At 44.2% G+C, this 22,962-nt stretch overlaps 1 protein-coding gene across 1 annotated transcript in view; it reads left to right on the forward strand.

The window, feature by feature from the left end:
- The window catches only part of PDE11A (phosphodiesterase 11A), a 568,355-nt gene that overhangs the window by 505,986 nt on the left and 39,407 nt on the right, over positions 1-22,962 (forward strand). The window lies entirely within an intron of this gene.

The following is a 22,962-nucleotide window of genomic DNA, read 5'->3' on the forward strand; positions in this document are numbered from 1 at the left end:
AGAATTAGGATTACCAAACTTCTGAGAAAACCCAGACATGTCATCTTTTTAGAGAGCTGTCCGGCATTTGTCCAGGTTTTAGAAAGCCCCAACAAACTCCTGCCGCATCTGGAGGGTCTCTGAGCATGCACAAATGATGTCACACATATTCGAGCATGCTCCAGGCTCTCCAGACATGGCTGGAGCTTGTCGGGGAAGAGAGGAGGCTGTTTGTGGGCTGGGCTGGGGGCAGAATGAGGTGGGGCTGGGTATAGAACTGGGTGGGGCTGGGACAGAATGGGGCAGGGCTGGAGGCAGAACATGGCGGGGTCACGCGTCCAGGGTTTTGTGGAAGAAAATATGGTAACCCTAGCCAGAGTTAAAACTTGCTGTGTTTCTAGGCCAGTAAAATATTTGCAGTTGTTTGCTTTCAGCAATTCCTGTGGTTCCTTCCTCAGCTAGTTTGCCAGTCTCAAGCTTGCATATTACTATTTTCTTGGCCTCAAAATTATATTACCGCTGTCTTATCACTGTACTGAAATTGTGTTTGTGGTGGCAGTCTGTATCTCCTCTCTTCCTTCACTGACTGCAAGAGTCTTGTGACATAGCAGTTGTAGACATTTTAATCTGTGGAAACCTCTAGCAATTCATACAGAACACCCTCATTTTTATTTGATAGTTGCATTGTGTAAACTAAAATATGTACAACTCTTCACGTTCCTTGAATTGCTCTGCCAGCCTTCCAACACAAACAGACCTAAAAAAAAAAAATCTAGAATGTTCCATTGGTCAAGTAAATAACAGCCACCATTTGAAATGCCTTTTCAAATATTCTTAGCAAGCAATAATACTACCACCTTTGCATTAAAAGTTTGTATCTCTGAAGGACAAACCTGATGAATATTCAGTATCAGAGATAACATTGAGGTGGAGGGGGTCAATAAAGGTCACCAAACCCACCCAAAGTAGGCAGTCTGTTCTCAGCAATGGATAACTTCAGGAAAGGGCCGCTGAAGAGACTATAAGTACACACTTTTAGGCCTTATAGCTGGGGAGAAGGAGGGAAAAGGACCAGAGAGTGGTGTGAATTTGTGAAAGCGGATCTGAGAAAAGGGTCATAGAAGTGTCAAAGGGAGGAAGAAGACCCAGGAAAGGATTCATGAGGAGTGAATAGGAAGGAGGGAGAGGATTGAGTACAGAGGGAGATAGAGGACCCAATGAGAAGGTAAGGGGGAAGAAAGGTTAAAAAAAAGCCAGGAAGAAAATATGAAGAATGTTTGAAGAAGGAAAACTGAGATCAGAGACATGGGATATATAGCTCAAGGGCTGGATTACTTTTGGGAAGCTGAAGAACTGGAGCATGAGGTAGGAGAGCATGACCAAGGAAAATTCATGGGGAAAGGATAAGGAGAGTAAGGACCCAGGTCATGAGGTAACAACAAAGGAAGAGGATCTGGGGTAAAGGGGCAGGCTTAAGAACTGGAACTATGGGAGGTGGCAGCAGGCTGTGGAAGGGGTAAAAAAAGTGAATGAGTAAGAGGGACCAAGAGGAATCAACCCAGGACTGAGGGTCCCCCTCCCAGGCTTGTGTCCTAGGCCCTAAGCTTTTCAGTATGCCAGTGATACAGTACCTACTGGCATTTAAGAAATGAGGACTAGAGATGGCAGTTAAACTCTGCCTAGCTGTAAGGTGCATGCTATGAACTTGAACACCAAGAAATGCATAATTATTATAATGTAAGAGAAGCCTAACATTATAGAAATATTTGCTGATATTACAAAACTGGACAAATTTTAAAAATACAAGTATCTAAACAGGTGAATCACAAAAATGGTAAATGGTTGACGGAAGTAAAACAGAATGTGAAATACACTTTTAGGACTCTGAGACGTTTCTTAGGATGAGCGCAAATTTGAAGCCTCAGAAAAGCTGTTGAGTACACTGATGTTTTCAATGGTAGGATACAAAAGTGAAACACGGACCTTTAGAAAGGTGACAATAAAGAGAAATCAAGCATTTTAGTTATAGTGTTGTAGACGATTAGCTGGAAGGATATGATATGATTGGGGGGGGTGAAGACCAGATTAAAAGGAAAATTAAATTTACTGGTCATAAATTCAGAGACTTTGGTAGTACATTAGCTATTCTAGAGATCTGTCTTTTAAGATTGTTTTACAAGTAGGGCTTTGTGCAGAAAAGCCCATAAAAGTATCCTGAACTGTTCAGCAACTTGGACATTTCAGGATCTACTTACATTTTTTTTCCATACAAAATCCTGCTTGTAAAGCTAATTCGGAAGCTCTTCCCATCTCAGGTAGTAAAATTTGACACATAGTTCACTATGGGCAAAGTTTAATTACAATTTGAATTAATGACCTGCTGGAAGGCAATATCATGCAGAGCAGCTCATTAATTCAGAACCAAACCAAAACTGGCATGCAGAGATAACTTTGCATGCTGGTTTTTGCAGAAAAGATAACTATACCTCAACTGGACAGTTATCTTTTTCAGCCGGGTGCCCTAGCAAAATTCCAGCTTTGGAAATAATCTTTTTTCAGGCATGAGCCTTTAGCCCACAGGAAATCGAGTAGGATAGCATATTGGCCTGCTAGTATTGCTAGGCAATGATAAATCAAAGTGGTTGGCAACATAAGTGGAATAAAGAAGGAAGCTGAGCCTGGAAAGAATTGGTGCAAACATTTGTATTAAAGATGGTATATGGTGAAGGTGGTGATGATGATTAGAGAATGACACGGGGAGCGATCCCCACGGGGAACCACGGTGTGGCTGTAGTTTGGCTGTGGGCTATGGAGACTGCATAGCCAAATCACTGCAGACACGGGGACAAAAGTTTTCACCGCCCGCAAAAACGGTGAAAAGATTTGTCCCCGCAGGCAAATGTATCCCCTTCTACATACTGCGATTTACCGGGTTTTCACCGTGTGTTCGGTTCACTTCGGGACAGGTGTCTGATTTTTTTTCAGCGGCCATGCTTGTCGGCCATATGGTCTCCTTCAACTCGTCTCTCTCCACCAGACTTGCTCGTTGCCTGACTCCGCCCCCTTCAATATTCTGGCTCCTCATTAGTCAGTTCTTTCCTGCTCAAGAAGGGGACCAATCGCTACTGCCACACATGATATTTAATGGGTTGCAGTAGCGATTGGAAATCGGGGGATTTCGGAGCTGAGAGGCAAGCCCAGGATTTTTTTTGGAGTCGCTGCCTGGATTGGAGAAGAGTCACTGCTGCAGACTTGGAGGAGCTGAAATTTCATTGAAAACTTTGGCGCTACAAGTAGAGGTAAGGTGCACACTTTCCTACTACTTGCCTGCCCAGGGTTGGTGGCGGCGGTGGCAGGGGTGGGGGGGGGGGATTCTTTGACCGGTTGGAGACGGGAGTCTGGCTGAGCTGGTTCTTTTTTTTTTTTTTAATCTGAGTACTAGTGTAGTAGTGTGCTGTGTCCATTCCCATTGGTTACTGAATCCTATTCCTGAACTTGTGCTGCAAGAATGGAGGAATCCAGCACATGTTCAGTATGTAACCCATGGGAATACGTTAATAAAGATAAGTATATAAAATCTTACCTGTTTGAGGCTTTTATGCATGCTGCGGTGACGGTGACGGGGTGGTGAATGTGATGGCAGTGGCGGTGACGGGGCGGTGAAAGGGATGGCGGTGATGGTGACGGGGCGGTGAAGGGAACGGCGGTGACGGGGCGGTGCAGAGGATGGTGGGACAGGGACGGGGCGGTGACGGGGACAGATTTTTTCCCCGTGTCATTCTCTAATGATGATGATAACAACTACTAAATTAATGGGGCCAAAAATATTTTTTATTTTTCAATTGGTCACCTGCTGGCCTTGTAAAATGCCTGCAGCTGCGCTTGGAAGAGATTCAGAAATGAGTTCCTCCATTCATAAATCCAGTGGGATTTTATTGGCTCTGATATCCGATATATGCTACATTTAGGGAGCAGGTCTGTCACTGAGCACCTCCATTTAAACACCCCAAGTTTGCAGGGTAGAAGCATATTCTATAATGGAACATAGGTGCCAAGCATACTAGCATGCCCAATATTTAGATACACCAGCCATATATTTGGTGTAAGTGCGGGCAACAAAATGTGGCAGGGACATATGCCACTTATAGTATTTTGTAAGTTACACATGAATGTGGACATCCTTCCTATGTCCTGCCTGTGTTACGCCCCCTCTATACACCCTCCTTGCAAATATTCTATGTAAGTTAAGTGTATATCTACAGAATTGCACTTAGACAGGATATAGCATATATACATGTATACACATATATACATATATATGATTCAAAACATTTACATTCATGCCACTGCCTAGTGGAGGAAAAAAATGATTGGGTGGAATGTCATAGTACACCGCATTGGGTGAATCTCTTTATATAGGTGGTTCCTAAATCACAATCTATAATAATAAAACCCTAGAGCGCGCATGCGCTGTTGAACGATCGTGAGACCTGGTGGCGTGAGGTGTGCTTCTGTGTCACTCCTCACGGCGCCTGCGCTAGCTGGAGCTGCGTGTGCCAGCGACTCCTCCCTCCCACTGCCACTGCTCTTCAAAGCGGCCTGCTGAGGTTCGCCAGCCACTGTAGCGAACCTCGCAGGCTGCTCTCCAACTTCCCGATATGGTGCTGAAAGAGTCAGGGTTGCCGCTGCCGCCACACTCGGTCTTCCTGCAGCCCCGCCCACCGCCATGAAGGAGGAGATCTGGGCTGAGAGGTGAACGATGCAGCCTCAGCTCCAGTTTGAGGAATGGAGGGAGGATAAGAATGGGAGGGGGGGTGGAAACGGAAGGGGGCCATGGGGCAGGCAGGCATTGCACAACAGGGGACCAGGGGGAGAGGGAAAGGGGGCTGCTTTGGGGGGAAGGGGCAGACAGCAATCATCAGGGGAGAACAGAAGGGGGCCACGGAGCACACAGGCATGGCACAACAAAGGGAGAGGGAAAGGGGTGTGCTGGGGGGCAGAAAACAATCATGCTTTGCTCTGGGAGGGGGGGAGGAGACAGAAGGGGCCACAGAGAGACAGGTAGGCATGGTGCAACAGAGAAATACAGGGAGGCAGGGAGGCCAGGGAGAGACACAGACAGAATGAATGACAGACAGACAGACAGCGTCCAAGGAGAGAGAGACAAAGAAAAAAACCCAGACAGACATCTACTCTAGCGCCCGTTAATGTAACGGGCTTAAAGATTAGTAAATAAATAAATAAATAGAGCAAACTAAACAGCAAACTGCACCAACCAATCTGGTGTTCTTTATTGTAAACAGCAAAAATCACTCAACGTGGCGCCATGTTTCACCCTGCAGATGCTTCAAAGATATAAACACAGGTTTAACTATACAATTACTATACCTCTTCTACTTTTGAAAAAGGAAACGTGTGAGAAATGTTGTATTTGTACCCCTGAAGCACCCATGTCGGGTGATTCTTACTGTTTACATAAAGGACATCAAATCTGTTGGTTCAGCTTGCTGTTTTGTTTCCTAGATGATTTTGTGAATGGGCTGTACTTCTGCTTTGGCCTCTGGGTGAAATGTCACTTCTGAAGCCTGATTATTCACAGGAATGCAGGAAAATTGTGTGAGAGCAGCTTGAAAAATGCATATAATTCAAGAGTAAGAGTTTTAATTGATTAGTGCAAAATATTGCAACTTGTCATCCTACTCTTATGGATTTTTGCACAGTACAGTGGATGTTTAATAATCTTGCTCACTTTACAATGTTTGTGAGAGCTGACTGTATGGTATGAGGTCCTACTGAGATGTGCACATCAACATTATCAAGAAATTTATCTTTTAAGCAAGCAGTTTGCTGTTTTCTCATATAAACCAGGGATAGTATAGTATATAAATTTATTTTCCATATTATTCTTATCTCACAAAGGGAGGGGGAGGGGACTGTACAGAGAGAGTCCAGAGAGTGCAAAATATAAGAATTCATGCAAGCAGAATAAGTAGTGTATCTAAGTCCCATATATCCATTTATAGATTACATAGCAAGCAAATAAAAGATTATTCAGAATTGCTATCATTTTTATAAACTCAGCATATAGAGAAATACAGATCATTTATGTCTGTATATCGCAAAACTGTGTGTCGTGGTGAGATAGCCACTGGTTGACTACCTACAGAACATGTGCACGTCCCTCTTGCGGTGACAAGCACATCCTGTAGGCAGACAGCTGGTATCGAAATTTCTCCTCCTCGCCAGCTCCTCTCCTCCTCTCTGCATCCCCCCACTGGTGTACCAATTTCAGGATGAACAAGCTCAGGGCCCTGTCTGGAAGGTCTCTGCGCTTACGCAGACATCACTGTGATGATGTCATGCATGCATGTGATGTCATCATGTCAATGTCTCCACATGCCCAATATCTCCAGCCGCGGCCCTGAGTTTAGTGTGCCATGGTTTGAAAAAGTTTGCGACGCATTGATTTATGTCTATCTCTTTATGCAGATTTTCAGATAAGTTATCCATATAAAGTTATCCTTGCTTTTTCTGCATTTTGAAATGACACATAAATTATCCAGTTTTCAAAGTACTGATATTTTTCCCTATACCTGGAAAATATATAAGTCCTCTCTCCATGGATTTTCAATTGCCCTCTAACTGCTCCATTATATGGCAGAGAGGCACACTGAGGGCAGCAACTTAAAGCTATCTGTTTAGTGGAGTATTCAGCCTCCAAGGCGGCCATTCTGCAACTGGCCACCAGCATTTAGGCTCCCCAATGAAATGCAGTGGGAGCTTATTCTTTAATGGCATCTGGGCAGGCAGATTCTGTCACAGAATACTAGCTTAAGCCAGTGTTGTATATCTAACATTTACATACTCACAGTTACACTAGCCATAGACCTGGAGTGACTGACCCCCAAATTCATGCCTTAGGTTGCATGCACAAATCGGTACGCATAGCTGAACTGCGCACACAACTTAATTATTTAACAAGCCAATCAGTGCCGATAACTTTCAATTAAATTCTACTGTATGTTATTTAAAACCTTAAACGGAGCAAGCCCAACCTACCTGAACAACCGCCTCATCCAAACCACCTCAGTCAGACATAGAAAAACACACACCCCATTCACACACCCCTCGATCAAAGAAGTAAAACGGAAAAAACTCTACGATGGCCTCTTAGCCACTCAAGCAGCTAAACTAGATAACCAAATCTCCAATCTACTGATAACGACGCCAGACTACAAGACTTTCAGAAAAGAAATAAAAACTATACTCCTCAAGAAATTCCTAAAACAGCCCTAACTTCAAACTTACCGTCCTTCCTCCTCCCCCCTCTTCCCGCCACACAGAAACTACATAACCTACTCTTTACCTCACTAGAAAAGACAAATGTTCTTCCATTGTAACCCAACGTTTTTCATCTCTTATGTAATCCGCCTTGAACCGCAAGGTAATGGCGGAATAGAAATCTTTAATGTAATATAATGTAATTAACACCTAATAATTGACACTAATTGGCAATAATTAGAAGTAATACTCACCCCACCCCTGCTTGGGAGGGCAATGGTAAACAGCAGTGCTTCAGTGCAGGCTTTGTTTCAAGGCCCTGCACGTGTTGAATCCTCTTGTCTCTTCAGCTGCAGGTCGGTGGGAGTGGTGGCAGGAACAGCAGCAAGAGGCCTGTTGCAAGAAGGGAGATGCTAGATACAGGGAGGGGGAAAGAGGAGATGCTAGACCAGTGGTTCCCAACCCTATCCTGGAGGACCACCAGCCAGTCAGGTTTTCAGGATAGCCTTGATGAATATGCATGGAACAGATTTGCATACCTGTCACTCCATTACTTGCAAATCTCTCTCATGCATATTCATTAAGGCTATCCTGAAAACCTGACTGGCTAGTGGTCCTCCAGGACAGGGTTGGGAACCACTGTGCTAGACTATAGGGGAAGTGTAGAGGGAAAAGGGAGATGCTGTACTGTAGGGAGGGGATGGTGAAGCAGGGTACATGAATGAAGGTTCGCTTAGACTCTCGAGCAGGCCTGCACAACTCCGGTCCTCGAGGGCCGAATCCAGTCGGGTTTTCGGGATTTCCCCAATGAATATGCATTGAAAGCAATGTATGCAAATAGATCTCATGCATATTCATTGGGGAAGTCCTGAAAACCTGGCCTGGCGAGGGCCGAAGTTGTGCAGGCCTGCTCTAGAGCACTGTTCTTCAACCGCCGGTCCGCGGACCGGTGCTGGTCTGCGCGGACCGGCAAGATTGCTGCTGCTGCTGCTGCTGCTAAACCCAACAGAAAATCTTCTTTCTGACGTCAATTCTGACATCAGAGAGGACGTTCTGGGCCAGCCAATCGCTGCCTGGCTGGCCCAGAACGTCCTCTCCAATGTCAGAATTAACGTCGGAAAGAAGATTTCCTGTCAGGTTTAGCAGCAGCAGCAGCAGGGTGGTAAGAGCAGGGGAAAGGAAGGAGGGAGGCTTTTTTTTGCCGGCAAGAAGGGAAGGAGGTTGTCAGGCAAGCAGGCTGGCTTTGGCCAGGGAGGGAGGGAGAGAGGTAAACAGGCAGACAGGCTGGCTTTGGGGGTAGGGGTCGGACAAAGTGTGGAAGGCAGTGAGAGGGACATAGGAAGGAGGCACTGGGGGCACTAAAGACAAGAAGGGGCACTAAGGACATGGGAAGGAGGCACTGGGGGCACTAAAGACATGGGAAGGAGGCACTGGGGGCACTAAAGACATAGGAAGGGGTACTAAGGACATGGGAAGGAGGAACAGGGGCACAAAGGACATGGGAATGAGGCACTGGGGCACTAAGGACATGGGAAGGAGGCACTGGGGGCACTAAAGGCATGGGAAGGAGGCACTGGGGGCACTAAAGACATAGGAAGGGGCACTAAGGACTTGGGAAGGAAGCACTGGGGGCACTAACGACATGGGAAGGAAAGAGGGAGGGAATAGAAAGGGACAATTGTTGGGCATGAGTGCAGAAAGAAAGAAATGAAAGGATACACAGACAGAAGGAAACGCAACCAGAGACTCATGAAATCACCAGACAGCAAAGGTAGGAAAAATGATTTTATTTTAAATTTAGTGATCAAAACGTGTCAGTTTTGAGAATTTATATCTGCTGTCTATATTTTGCACTATATTTGTCTATTTTTCTATAGTTACTGAGGTGACCGAGCTCGCGGAGATGGGGCAGAAACGGGGTTTTTAAATTTTAGACCTAGTAGTGTGCCGGTCCACAAAATAATTCTTTTATTTCTGCCGATCCACAGGTGTAAAAAGGTTGCGGGGGAAGCAACAAACTTCAAATCATTCTTCAGGTACGTCAAGGGGAAGCAACCAGCAAGGGAGGAAGTGGGACCCTTGGATGATGGAGACAAAAAGGGAGTGGTAAAAGAGGAAAAGGAGATAGCTGACAGGCTAAATGAGTTCTTCACTTCAGTCTTCACGAGGGAGGACACAACCAACATTCCGGAACCCGAGGAGATCGTAAAAGGAGATCAGGATGAAAATCTGGTCCAACTAGAGGTTAGCAAAGGGGATGTCCTCAGGCAGATAGACAGGCTAAAGAGCGACAAATCGCCAGGTCCGGACGGCATTCACCCAAGGGTACTCAAGGAACTAAGGAACGAAATAGCTGAGCCACTTAGACAAATATGCAACCTATCCTTAAAAACTGGAGAGATTCCGGAAGACTGGAAAATAGCAAATGTCACGCCCATCTTCAAGAAAGGCTCAAGGGGAGACCCAGAAAACTACAGGCCGGTGAGCTTGACCTCGGTCCCGGGAAAGATGATGGAAGCGCTGATTAAAGACTGCATCTGGGAACACATTGAAAACACTGGGCAGCTAAAGCCGAGCCAGCATGGCTTCTGCAAGGGCAGGTCGTGCCTCACTAACTTATTATATTTCTTTGAGGGGGTAAACAGCCAGGTGAATAAAGGGGAATCTATAGACATCATTTACCTTGACTTCCAAAAAGCGTTCGACAAGGTACCACATGAAAGACTGCTAAGGAAGCTATGGAACCACGGGGTGCAAGGGGAGGTCCACCGATGGATCAAAAACTGGCTGGCGGACAGGAAACAGAGGGTTGGAATAAAGGGCCATTACTCGGACTGGCAATGGGTCACGAGCGGAGTTCCGCAGGGGTCGGTGCTGGGACCGCTCCTGTTCAATATATTTATTAATGACCTGGAGGCAGGAACAAAATGTGAGGTTATTAAATTTGCGGATGACACCAAATTATACAGCAGGGTTGAAAGCAAGGAGGATTGCATAAATCTCCAAAAGGATCTGACAGCGCTGGAAGAGTGGGCCAAAAAGTGGCAAATGAGCTTCAACATAGGGAAATGAAGGGGCATTGCATGTAGGGAAAAAGAACCCGATGTTCACTTACAAAATGGGGGGATCACCGCTAGGGGTGAGTAACCTTGAAAGAGACCTGGGAGTGATGGTAGACACATCGTTGAAGGCATTGGCGCAGTGCGCCACAGCCTCAAGGAAGGCAAACAGAATGTTGGGCATCATTAAGAAGGGTATCACGACCAGGACGAAGGAAGTTATCCTGCCACTGTATCGTGCAATGGTGCGCCCGCATCTGGAGTACTGTGTCCAGTATTGGTCGCCGTACCTCAAGAAGGACATGGCGGTACTTGAGAGAGTCCAGAGAAGAGCAACTAAGCTAATAAAGGGTATGGAAGACCTCTCATATACTGACAGACTGAAGAAGCTGGGGCTTTTCTACCTGGAAAAGCGGAGACTTAGAGGAGACATGATAGAAACCTTCAAGATCATGAAGGGCATAGAAAGAGTAGACAGGGACAGATTTTTCAAAGGGGGCACTCAGAGAAATTGAAAGGGAAAAAGTTTAGAACAAACGCTAGGAAGTTCTTTTTCACTCAGAGGGTGGTGGATACAAGGAACGCGCTACCAGAGGATGTGATAAGCAGAAGCATGCTACAGAGCTTCAAACAGGGTCTGGACAGGTACCTGGAGGACAAAGGGATTGAGGGGTACAGACAGGAGTAGAGGTAGGTAATAGTTAGAGGATTAGAGGCAGTTACAAAATTAGTCAGGGACACTGTTCAGGCAATAAGGCCTGATGGGCCGCCGCGGGAGCGGACCGCTGGGCAGGATGGACCTCTGGTCTGCCTCAGCGGAGGCAACTTCTTACTGCTCTAGAGCATCATCATGGACCAGTTCTGAACTTAGTTACTTGACTTAGATAGACCATGCTAGTCTTTATCTGCTGTTATTTACTAAGTTACTCAAGTTCGGGGAGCGGAATGCCTTGCCTCATTCATTTTTGATTCATCAACTGTAAATCTGACTACAAAAAAGGTTTCATGGATTTATGGCATCAGTAAGCATAACAAAACAAAAAAGCAGTAATTCCACAACCAAATATCAAATACACAAAAAAGTGGAATGAAATAAAAATTAACTTTGTCAATTCAATTGCACTGATAGATCATAAATGAAAGAAGGCAAAACCTCAGACCGTATTGCTGTGTCTCATAACAGCCAAAGGCTATTGACAAATGCACTGTTATGGTTTCAATCATTGGTCCGCCTCCTTTTTATATGAATGCAATAATTCATTAAGTGATGTAATTGATGTTTTAAAAAACTTTTTTCAGTAGATTTTATAATTTTGTGTAAATAAAGTTATTGTGATTGTCAAAGTTAATAATAAAGTTGTATGAGGTCATATAAAAAATGGCAAAATGGCAATTTTGTGCAAAAATAGCAGTTTAATCATAAATAGATAAAGATTTCAAAGTTTTATCATTGAAACTGACTCTGTATGTACACTCCTGCCAGTGTTGTTGTCTCAAACTTAGAAAGTTTTAGAGAAGAAAAAAGAAAGTGGGTGATGTTAGCCAGGGGTTATAGTTTATTTGTGATAATGCTTATAATTGAATGGGTGTAATAATGCAGCCTGGGCAGGGAGACATGGAAGCATGCACCCTGGGAGCAGGCAAAATCGAAAGGCTCATTGCTCTGGGTTGTTACTTCTGAGCAGGATATCTTGGGGGAATATATTCATGTCTGCTTTTCTAGCTTGCTGCTGTCTTTGCTCCCTGTGGTTCAACCATTAGCCTGCTGCTCAGCTAAAGCAAAAGATACCATCAAAGCCTGAAATCAGTACAGCGCCAGCCTTAGGCATAAACAGAATACTGATGTCACACTGACAGTGCCTTTCCTAAATGAAAACTCAACTGTGGTTCCATAGACCAACCAACCAGACCCTTGGCATATCTGTGGCATTCAGGGATAATCTAACTGCATTCGGAAATACATAACAAGGGCGATATGGTCTGTATTGTCATTAGAAAAGGACATGATGGGACTTTGTATCAGAAATCCTCCAGTAATAGCGTCAGAAAAGAAGAAATAGCTCATCAGGTTGCTTCTCTATTCCCCTCCACTCTTTGATGACGTTTCTCCTTGGCTGACAGAATTCTAAAAATATGATGTTTATTTAGGCAAACCTGATTCCTAATACTGCTTGATAATTTTTCTACTTTGTCCAAGTGATTCCAGTTTTCCTCCTCCTTTACAAAGCCGTGCTAGCGTTTTTAGCGCCAGTCTTCATTCTATTATTTTCAAATAGTATAGTAGAATGAAGACTTTCGCAGCATATGGAACAGTTCGCGTATAATCGCGTGATCATTCAGTCACCTCATCCCTGAGGAAATTTTTTTGAAACGGGATATCGCATCAGAGAGGTGTAGCTATAGAGCAAGTTAAATATTTGCTCTATAACTTTATATGCAATGCACAGCATCATTTAAGAAAAAGATTTAAGAAAAAAATGTTCAGAAAAAGGTTTTATAAATTAAGAAGAACATCAACAAAAAAAAAATGTACAAAATAAGCTTCATTAGAAGACTAATGAGGAGTCCAGCCAGCTAGAGTCTTCGGACCCAGCTGGTATTCTGAAGCTCCCGTGGTATACAGAGTTAGTTTGTGATCTTTCTCTGCCTTCACATGGTGGTGGTTTTTAGATTCTATAAACTTGACACCTAAATGCTGTAGTGAGCACTTGTAAGTTAAATTATACTACTACTTGCACGCACATACACCAACACGCGCCCTGTGCTCAAGCCAAGAATGCCTACTGGAAATATCCTCCTTCAGAGACATCAAATATAAAACTGTCAGGACAAGAATATTCTCAGTAATGGCTCCAATGTGGTTGAACTCCCTTCCGAAGGAATTAAAACTAGAAAAGGACACCAGAAAGTTCAAGAAAGGGATAAAGACCATCCTTTTAACAGATTACTTTAACTAATAATGCAACAGACAGGGAGGTAGGAAAATTGAGGAAATAGCTGGCTACCTCATACTAGGAATATGATAGAAGGAATTCAGTAGAGACACCCAGAAAGTATATATAGGGTAAATATAGTATTCTCTAGAGTAAATTAGGGTGAAGATAGTGAGTAAATATTGTATACTCAGTCAAAAAGACTAAATATAAATGATATGTAAAGGCACCATACCATGTTGCCTCAATGCACCAAACCACTATTGAATACCATCTGATGTGGTATTGAAAACCATTACAGAAACACTCTAACTCCATATCTTGGATACGTCACAGAAACACCCATCACATAAGCTCATGTAAATTGCTCCCAGTCGTTAGTAGTGGTATAGAAGCTTTCAATAAACAACTTCTTTACTGAGAGGGTGGTGGATGCCTGGAATGCGCTCCCGAGAGAGGTGGTGGAGATGAAAACGGTGACGGAGTTCAAAAAGCATGCGATCAACCCAGAGGATCTAGAATCAGAAAATAATAGTAAATATTGAATAACTAAGGCCAGTACTGGGCAGACTTGCCTCGTCTGTGTCTGTATATGGCCGTTTGGTGGAGGATGAGCTGGGGAAGGCTTCAATGGCTGGGAGGGTGTAGATGGACTAGAGTGAGCTTTGATGGAGCCTTCAGTAGTTGGAACCTAAGAACAGTACCGGGCAGAGCTTTGGATTCTTGCTCAGAAATAGCTAAGAAGAAAAAAAAAACCCCAACAAATTTTTAGATTGAATCAGGTTGGGCAGACTAGATAGACCATTCAGGTCTTTATCTGCCGTCATCTACTATGTTGCTATGTAACAGGGATGACACAGGGATGCTATGACACAGGGATACGGATAATTATGCATCAGGCCAAGTGTATGCCTGGATGCAACCTCAGGGGTCTACTGTGACAGCACCCCACGCTAATGTTTATCCTACAGATGATGGGTCCTTGGCTAGTGACTCAAGTGGGAGAAGTTCTCACTCAGGATCGGCCCGTTTTTTAGGCCGAGTGTCCAGGAGCGGACCAAGGAGACGTGCCCGCGGCCGCAGAGGTTACTCATACCGCAACCCAGTACAATCATTCAATCTCCCACTAACGCGCTCACAGGCAGCGAGGGGTCAGTAGTGGTTAACATTTCTGGCGTTTCCCTTTCTCCTACACAGACACAAATATTAGAGAAGGGTTTATCCTTTGTTCCCACAACTCCCCTTAAGCGTTTCACTGTATAGGGATGTGGCCCGCTTGGTAAGGGGTCTCCAGATTAAGTTGTTCTTTTCGGATAAACAATGTCAGGGGAATGACTCTTTATTTCGGGTTAAATCTCATATTAGGGTGTTTCGTGACTTGGTGTTGCGTGATATTGACCGGCTCCAAGACACACACCCCAAACATCAGTATTCCAACATCACTAGGGCTGAACATCTAGCCCTGGAGACCCTTAAGAATGATCCTAACCTTAATATAAAGCCCGCGGACAAGGACGGTGCGGTTGTTGTTCAATCCATGGCCCAATATTTAGCTCAAGTGAATGTCCACATTTCCAACACTGAGTGGTATAGAAAACTTGATGCCGATCCCTCTATGTCCCTTCATATGGAAATCTCGAGCATAGTACAGTCTGCTTTAAATAATAACATCATTACCAAAGCTGAGGCCAAATTTTTGTCTCAGACTCCCAGCCATACTCCCTATTTTTATACTGTGCCAAAAATTCACAAAACTCTTCACAATCCCCCCGGTAGACCCATAGTCTCCCTTCGTGGCACCATTTTGGAACCATTATCTAAAATGATGGACTACTTTTTGAAATCTTTAGTAGCCCAAACCCATTCCTTTGTTTTGGATACCACTGACTTTCTTAATCGGATCAAAACTGTCAAGGTTCAACCATCTGATTTGATTATTACTATGGACCTTGAAGCCTTATACAGCAACATTCCCCAGACTGAGGCTTTAAACATTGTGGAACATTATCTTGCATCTTCAACTCCCTCTCACCGTATCACCAAGTCCTTTCTAATGGATCTATCTTCATTGGTGCTCCAGAGAAATTTATTTGAGGTTCAGGGTGAATTCTATTTGCAAACCCATGGTGTGGCCATAGGCACGGCTATGGCCCCCAGTGTGGCGAATTTGTACGTCACCAACTTTGGGTAGAAGCTGTTGTATTTGTCATCCTGGATGTCTCACATCGCCATTTGGCTACGTTATATTGATGACGTATTTTTGGTATGGACTGACACCTCTTCCAAATTTGCTGAATTTTTGACATGGCTTAACACGCTTGATTGTCATCTGAAATTCACTGCGACTGTCAATTCTACCAGTGTTACTTATTTGGACATGGTTTTGTCCAAGTCTGATGGCAAATTCATGACTACGGTCTTTAGGAAACCTACTGACTGTACTACTTACCTTCACTACTCCAGCTGCCATCCTGCCAGGTTAAGACAGTCTCTCCCTGTGAGTCAATTTCTCAGGATACGCCGCATATGCTCCACCTTGACTGAGTTCAAGGTTCAAGTGAAACTACTGATGCAGCGTTTTACGTCGCGCGGTTATCCTGACTGGACTATCAAGTGGGCGTACCACAGAGCGCACTACGCCAATCCTGAGCTGCTTTTGGCTCCAGTTGTCAAGACTCCTTCGGATCATCAAGTATGTGTGATTTCCTTTTCCAGCCAAGCCCACCAGGTTGCAGAGATTGTGAGGAAACACTGGCATGTCTTAGTTCATCATACGGTGTTTAAGGAGGCTCCTTGCATAGCTTTCTCCCGCCCTAAGAATTTAAGGAACCTGTTATCTACCAAATCCCGGGGCGTCACTGGGGGCAGCCATATGCCCTGTGGCCACTGTGACATGTGTAGCCTATCTCTGTCTATATCCTGTTGGCAACACCCTCGCATCCATCGTAATTATCAGCTGAGGGACCATACCTCGTGTGAGTCTAAATGGGTTATATATGTCATTATATGCCCTTGTGGCTTGATATATGTGGGCCGGACCAGCAGGAGGATTAGAACTAGACTTCAGGAACACAAGAGCAGGATTCACACTGCCACCCGGTCTGCCCCCTTGGTACCCCGCATTGTTTGGACTATGGACACCATTTGTTGATCTTTCTATGGTTTTATCCTGGAACAACTACCTAGTGATTTTAGGGGTGACAAGCTGGCTCATCTGAACCTTAGAGAACAGTTTTGGATATTCCAATTGCAAGCCGTTCATCCGGATGGGCTGAATGACAGCATTGAATGGCATACTATCGTGTAGCTGTCTGGTTTTCCTGCTCCTGTACGATTGGTGCATGCCTGGATGACGTTGTTTGCTGTCTGCTCTTTAGTGCGCATGCGCTCCTCTTCGGTAGCTCTGCCCTCCCTCCATCTGACTCGGACTCCCACTATCTTATGATCATGGGTTCCTGAAGAAGGGTTTGGTCCCGAAACCAGGCTGGTTGAACCTGGTATCCTGTGGCGTTTTTTCTTTGAGCCTCAGGGATGTTTCCATCTTTCAGCTAAGTCCGTCATTTTTTGATTTCTGTTGGGGAGTTGGCTGGGGGGTTCAATGAGTGGTCGCTCAGTGGTTTTACTTGTTATCAACTTTAATTTAATTCCATTTGATTTGTGATTTTTCACTGTTGATTTATTGCACACATTTGGTGCCCAGTGATGGTGTGCGGGTGGAGGTATATTACCTTTACCTGATTCTGTGAAGCGTTGGAGCTTTGTCTCCCGTCGCTGCTCCTTCACACTGAGGGTACCTTATACACTACTTTTCAGCTTAGTTTGATGCACGTTTGCGTTGTGTGTGCAGGTAATTGACCTCGAGCAGCTACTCCCTGAACCCTTTGACTATTTCTGCCTTTTTGCATTTTACTATGTAACTTTAGGCATGAGCATATATACCACCCTTTCACAAAGCATAAGTACTCACACCTAAAGTTAGACACATGCACGCCAACTTTCGCCCTATTATCTGATGGCAATTTCACTTATGTTTATGTTTATTAAAAGTTATAACCGCACTTTGGTTTGCCAACAGCACAGTGTACAAAATATAAAAACAAGAAAAGAGTGCCATAAAAAATAGTAAAGCAAAGGAGAACAGTAAAGAAAGAACAGAAGAGAAATAAAATATAAAAATTTAATTAATTTTAAACAATCAAATCTCAAAGAAAAATACATTTGTTTAAATCTTGTTTAAATAGTTGCCAGAAAACAGGATCATAATTTACAAAACATTCTCATAGAAATGCTAAACCAAAAGGAGGCGCCTTAACCATTGATCTAAATTTTACATAAGGCAGTTCTGAACGAATCATAACTGGAAGAGAATTCCACAGGCCGAGGAACTGCTGCAAAAAAAGTCAGACCTTTGCGTTGAATGCAAATGTACCAAATGAACGTCAGGCAAAGCCAATTGGTGAGCAGAATTGGTGCTTCGTGCCCATATTTTTAGTGCCCTTACAGTGGCAGGGTGAGCGGAGCCCAGGGCAGTGGCAGCCCCTCCCCCGCACTTCTATCCACAACCCTGCTGTGTGCGCATGCCCCTTCCCCGTACCTTTTTTTAATGTTCAATATTTTATTGAAAATTATTTGAAAGAACATAACAAAAAAATAAAGAAGTACTGTGCAGAATAAAGGAACAGAAATATACAACGGCAGTTACCCAATATCTATAAGTACAATGAGCAATCAGCAAGGGTACATATCAATACAGCAATCACAAGGTAAGTACAGTCACAATACCAATATCAAAAGACTCAATGACAGCATACAATTAGATAGGTCTTATATATATAAATATAGGGCTCCGTCAGATAGACAGACTAAAGAGCGACAAATCACCAGGTCCGGACGGCATCCACCCAAGGGTACTAAAAGAGCTGAGAAACGAAATAGCAGAAACTTTTCGCAAAATATGTAACCTTCCCTTAGAAACAGGGGAGATCCCAGAGGACTGGAAAATAGCAAATGTCACGCCCATCTTCAAGAAAGGATCAAGGGGTGACCCGGGAAACTAGAGGCCGGTGAGTTTGACCTCAGTTCCGGGAAAGATGATGGAAGCACTGATTAAGGACACCATCTGCGGCCACATAGAAAACAATGGGCAGCTGAAGGCAAGCCAGCACGGCTTCTGCAAGGGAAGGTCATGCCTCACGAACTTGCTGTACTTCTTTGAGGGAATAAACAGCCAGATGGATAAAGGGGACATCATTTACCTTGAGTTCCAAAAAGCCTTCGACAAGGTACCCCACGAATGGCTGCTTAAGAAGCTGTGGAACCACGGGGTGCAAGGGGATATCCACTGATGGATCAAACACTGGCTGGCAGGCTGGAAACAAAGAGTTGGAGTAAAGGGCCATTACTCAGAATGGCAATGAGTCACGAGTGGAGTCCCACAGGGGTCGGTGCTGGGACCGCTCCTGTTCAATATATTTATTAACAACTTGGAGACAGGGATGAACTGTGAGGTCATTAAATTTGCGGACAACACCAAACTCTACAGCAGGGTTAGAACCAAGGAAGACTGTGAAGACCTGCAAAGGGACTTAACGAGATTGGAAGACTGGGTAAGAAAATGGCAAATGAGTTTTAACACTGAGAAATGCAAAGTCATGCATGTAGGGAAAAAGAACCCGATGTTCAACTATAAAATGGGGGATTCGTTGCTGAGGGTGAGCAAACTTGAAAGAGACTTGGGGGTGATGGTGGACACAACATTGAAAGCATCAGCACAGTGTGCGACAGCCTCAAAGAAAGCGAACAGAATGTTGGGTATCATCAAAAAGGTTATCACGACCAGGACGAAGGAAGTCATTTTGCCGCTGTATCGGGCGATGGTGCACCCACATCTGGAGTACTGTGTCCAGTACTGGTCGTCGTACCTCAAAAAGGACATGGCGGTACTTGAGGGAGTCCAGAGAAGAGCGACAAAGCTGATAAAAGGTATGGAAAACTTCTCATATGCTGACAGATTGGAAAATGCTGGGGCTATTCTCCCTGGAAAAGCGGAGACTTAGAGGAGACATGATAGAAACCTTCAAAATCATGAAAGGGCATAGAGAAGGTAGACAGGGACAAATTCTTCAGGCTGTGGGGAGCCACAAGTACAAGGGGGCACTCGGAGAAATTGAAAAAGGACAGGTTTAGAACAAATGCTAGGAAGTTCTTTTTCACTCAGAGGGTGGTGGACACATGGAACGCGCTCCCGGAGGCTGTGATAGGCCAGAGCACGCTACAGGGGTTCAAGGAGGGTCTAGATAGGTTCCTAAAAGAAAAGGGGATTGAGGGGTACAGATAGAAGTAGAGGTAAGTTATAGGAACAGTCAGAAACCACTTCACAGGTCATGGACCTGATGGGCCACCGCGGGAGCGGACCGCTGGGCGCGATGGACCTCTGGTCTGACCCAGTGGAGGCAACTTCTTATGTTCTTATGTTCCTTTTACAAAGCCGCTCTAGGGCCTTAACACGCGGAATAGCGCGTGCTAAATTACTGCGTGCGCTAGCTACTACCGCTTCCTTATAAGCAGGTAGTAGATTTTCGGCTAGTGCACGCTATGGCACGTGCTAATCCGGTGCATGCGTTAAAACCACCAGCGCGGCTTTGTAAAAGGAGCCCATAGTGATCAAACACGACAAAGGTCTGGAATAAAAGATTACTCTAGAAGTCCACATATCTACTGTATCCTTTTTGGTTTTTTTAAATTTATTTATAAGTTTTTCAAATTACATACCAAGTATTCACTTGTACAGAAAGTGGGTTAGTCAAGATACAACTTTCTTAAGAACATAAATCACATTTCAACTTAACATGATTTTAAAACAAAGGAAAAGTGTATGGCTAACTCAACACAAGTCCACAACCTACGGTTCCAAGATTACATTTATGCGAGCAAAAAGAAATATAAATCTATATAGCCAGATAGACTACAGACAGAGCTGGGATAGGAGCAGCTTATAAAAACTTTAGAGCACTTGTTTTTACTTCATCCAGTCGAGACAAGGCCAAAAAAGCAGTTAACTGTTGAGGTTCAAAGAAAACATATTTAACTGAGCGGTGGCATATAATGCACTTGCAAGGATGTCTCAAAAAAAATGTTGCCCCCAATGAAATGACCCCTGGTCTCAAAAGAAGAAATTCTCGACGACGCTTTTGAGTTTCTCTTGAAAGAGCAGGAAACATTTGAATTTTACATCCAAGAAACTCTATTTGTTTTTAAAGAAAAGCCTCAATAACCATATTTTATCAATTGAAAGAGCTACAGTTAATATCAATGTAGAAGGTATTGCTATATCTCTATCTGACGTTTCTAGAATTTCCAATAGATTCAGTGGTTCTTGATCAGATATTTTAACCTGTAATTGAGTCCCATTTTTATTTTGTAAATAATACACTTGAGTAAATGGTGGTAACGTTTCCTCCGGGACTTGCAAAATTTCCACCAGGTATCTCCTAAGCATTTCCCTAGGAGTTACCATTGTTAATCTGGGAAAGTTAATTAGTCTCAGGTTATTATTCCATGAGTTGTTCTCAAGTGTTTCTAATTTCTTCCTAAGATTCACATTGTCCTTGATTAGGGCCTCGTGTACTTGTTTAACCGATAATAAATCTTGGTCAAGCTTTTGGACAGATGATTTAGAAACAGTCAGATCTCCTCTTAAATCCTTAAACTCCTTAGTATGTTGAATCAGTTTACCTTCAATATATTGGAAATTGGGACTAATAATTTTGTAAAGTTCGCAACTAAGTCCCATGAGGACTCCAGGGTCACTTGTGCAGGCTTCTCCCAAATTAGAAATTTTTGCTGAGTGAAAAATGCTCACCCTCTGAAGAAGAAGATTCTTGGCTTTGCTCCGGCTGGTTCCCTTCACCTCCCGTTGCTGTATTAGCCCCAGATTCTCCTGCAGCAGCTCCCTGAACAGGGAGCTCTATCTCCACACTCTCCAGAATCAAACTAACTACCTCTGGGGAAAGAACCTCCCCCATTTCAGAGGTTTCCTCACCCCTGGGAGAGCTGGTAATCCGAGGTTGTGGGGGTGGGGCTCTCACGTCGGGGCTGAGTGTGGTATCCGGCCCAAGAGATGCAGCTCCAGGTGCCCTCAGCGGGCTAACTTCCGACGTTGGGATTATAGTCCCTGCATCCGCCGCAACAGCTCCTAAATATTGCTAAAAGTTGGCATCTCGGAGCACCGCAAGGTGTCAGCAGCACTCCTGCCCCTACATTTCGGCATTAGTAGATTTAGGCTACAAGAGCCGTCAGCAAAGAAGAGAAAAAAGAGTCAGAGCAGAGCGGTTCAGGTGCGTACGTCTCAGTATGTCTATACTGTGGCCATCTTGGAATCCTACATTGTCCTATAAAGAAACATACGTAGGACATGTTAATGAACAGTAATCAGATAGGGGGTCCTATTGTTGAAAGAGCAGAAAACTTGAAAAACATAAAAGTTTAACACTGGTGGGGTGGAGGTGAGGGTGGTTCTGACCAATGATAAAATGAAGGGCTTATTCACTTTTCAGCTTTTGCTGTTATGATAAGTACCTTGGGATACAGTGAGGTCTTTTTTCTCCACCAAATGTTGGTATCCTCTTTCTCAACGGAAGAGGATAAAGACTAGGAGGTACATAATCAAAAGTCTAAAAACCCACCCAAATCAACACTTGGACTACCTAAAAGATAGGTCATCCAAGTGCTGATAATCAAAATGGGTTTTTAGACGTATCCAGAGACCTTTTAGGTCTCTGAATCCCACTGTGTGCCCAGAGCTCAAAGGGGCATTTTTGGAGGAGTGGTTAGGGCAGGAGGTAGGTGGGATGTGGGCCAACCTAGACTTAGTCGCCTGCAGGGATAATCAAAAGTTTAACGAGACTGCCTAGACAGAACTTATATGTTGTGACTTAGGCGATCTAAAAACAGGTATAAGTGCCCAGAAGGTATCCAAAGTGACCAGATAACCACTGCAGGGACAAACTACAGACCCCCATATACTCCCTAGTGATCACTGACCCCTTCCAGAATAAAAATGTACATACCTGCCTCCGGAATATCAGCACCTGGCATAGGAAAGCCTAGTAAAGCTGCACAGAGGTGGCATAAGTAGTCGGGGGGGGGGGGGGGGTAGTGAACCATAGAGAGGAGGACCCAGGCCCATAAACCACTCTAACCACTGCATTCATGATGGAAAATGTGAGCCCCCCAACCCTCCTGTACTGCCATATAGGTGGCACCTGCAGTAATAAGGGGTTGTAGACAGGTGGATATAGTGGGTTTGGGGGTGTTTTTTTTGGGGTGGGCTCACCATGACCTGCAAGGGAGTTGTGGTGAGATGTTTATGTGGCACCCTTTTTGTGAAGTTCACAGTAGTGCCCTGTAAGGTGCCCCACTACTCTGTTACCATGTCTGGGTGTCCAGTCCATCACTTTGCTGGCCCCTCACATATCCAAAAGGTCTTGTTCTGGGCATTTTGGACTTGAATGATTTTTTGGGATAAGAATGTGGTATAAAAATAGACGACTTGGCAGCAAATGGCTGGACGTATAATTAGACGATTTTCGAAATAAAAAAAATTTTGGATGTATTTTTTGAGAATGAACTTTAGACACTGCTTATTTTGGGTGACTAGCACCTTAGGCCTAAAACGGACTTAGACTTTTTTTAAAATTATGCCCCTCTAG

The sequence above is a fragment of the Geotrypetes seraphini genome, chromosome 5, assembly GCF_902459505.1.
Source record: "Geotrypetes seraphini chromosome 5, aGeoSer1.1, whole genome shotgun sequence".
Lineage (NCBI taxonomy): Eukaryota > Metazoa > Chordata > Amphibia > Gymnophiona > Dermophiidae > Geotrypetes > Geotrypetes seraphini.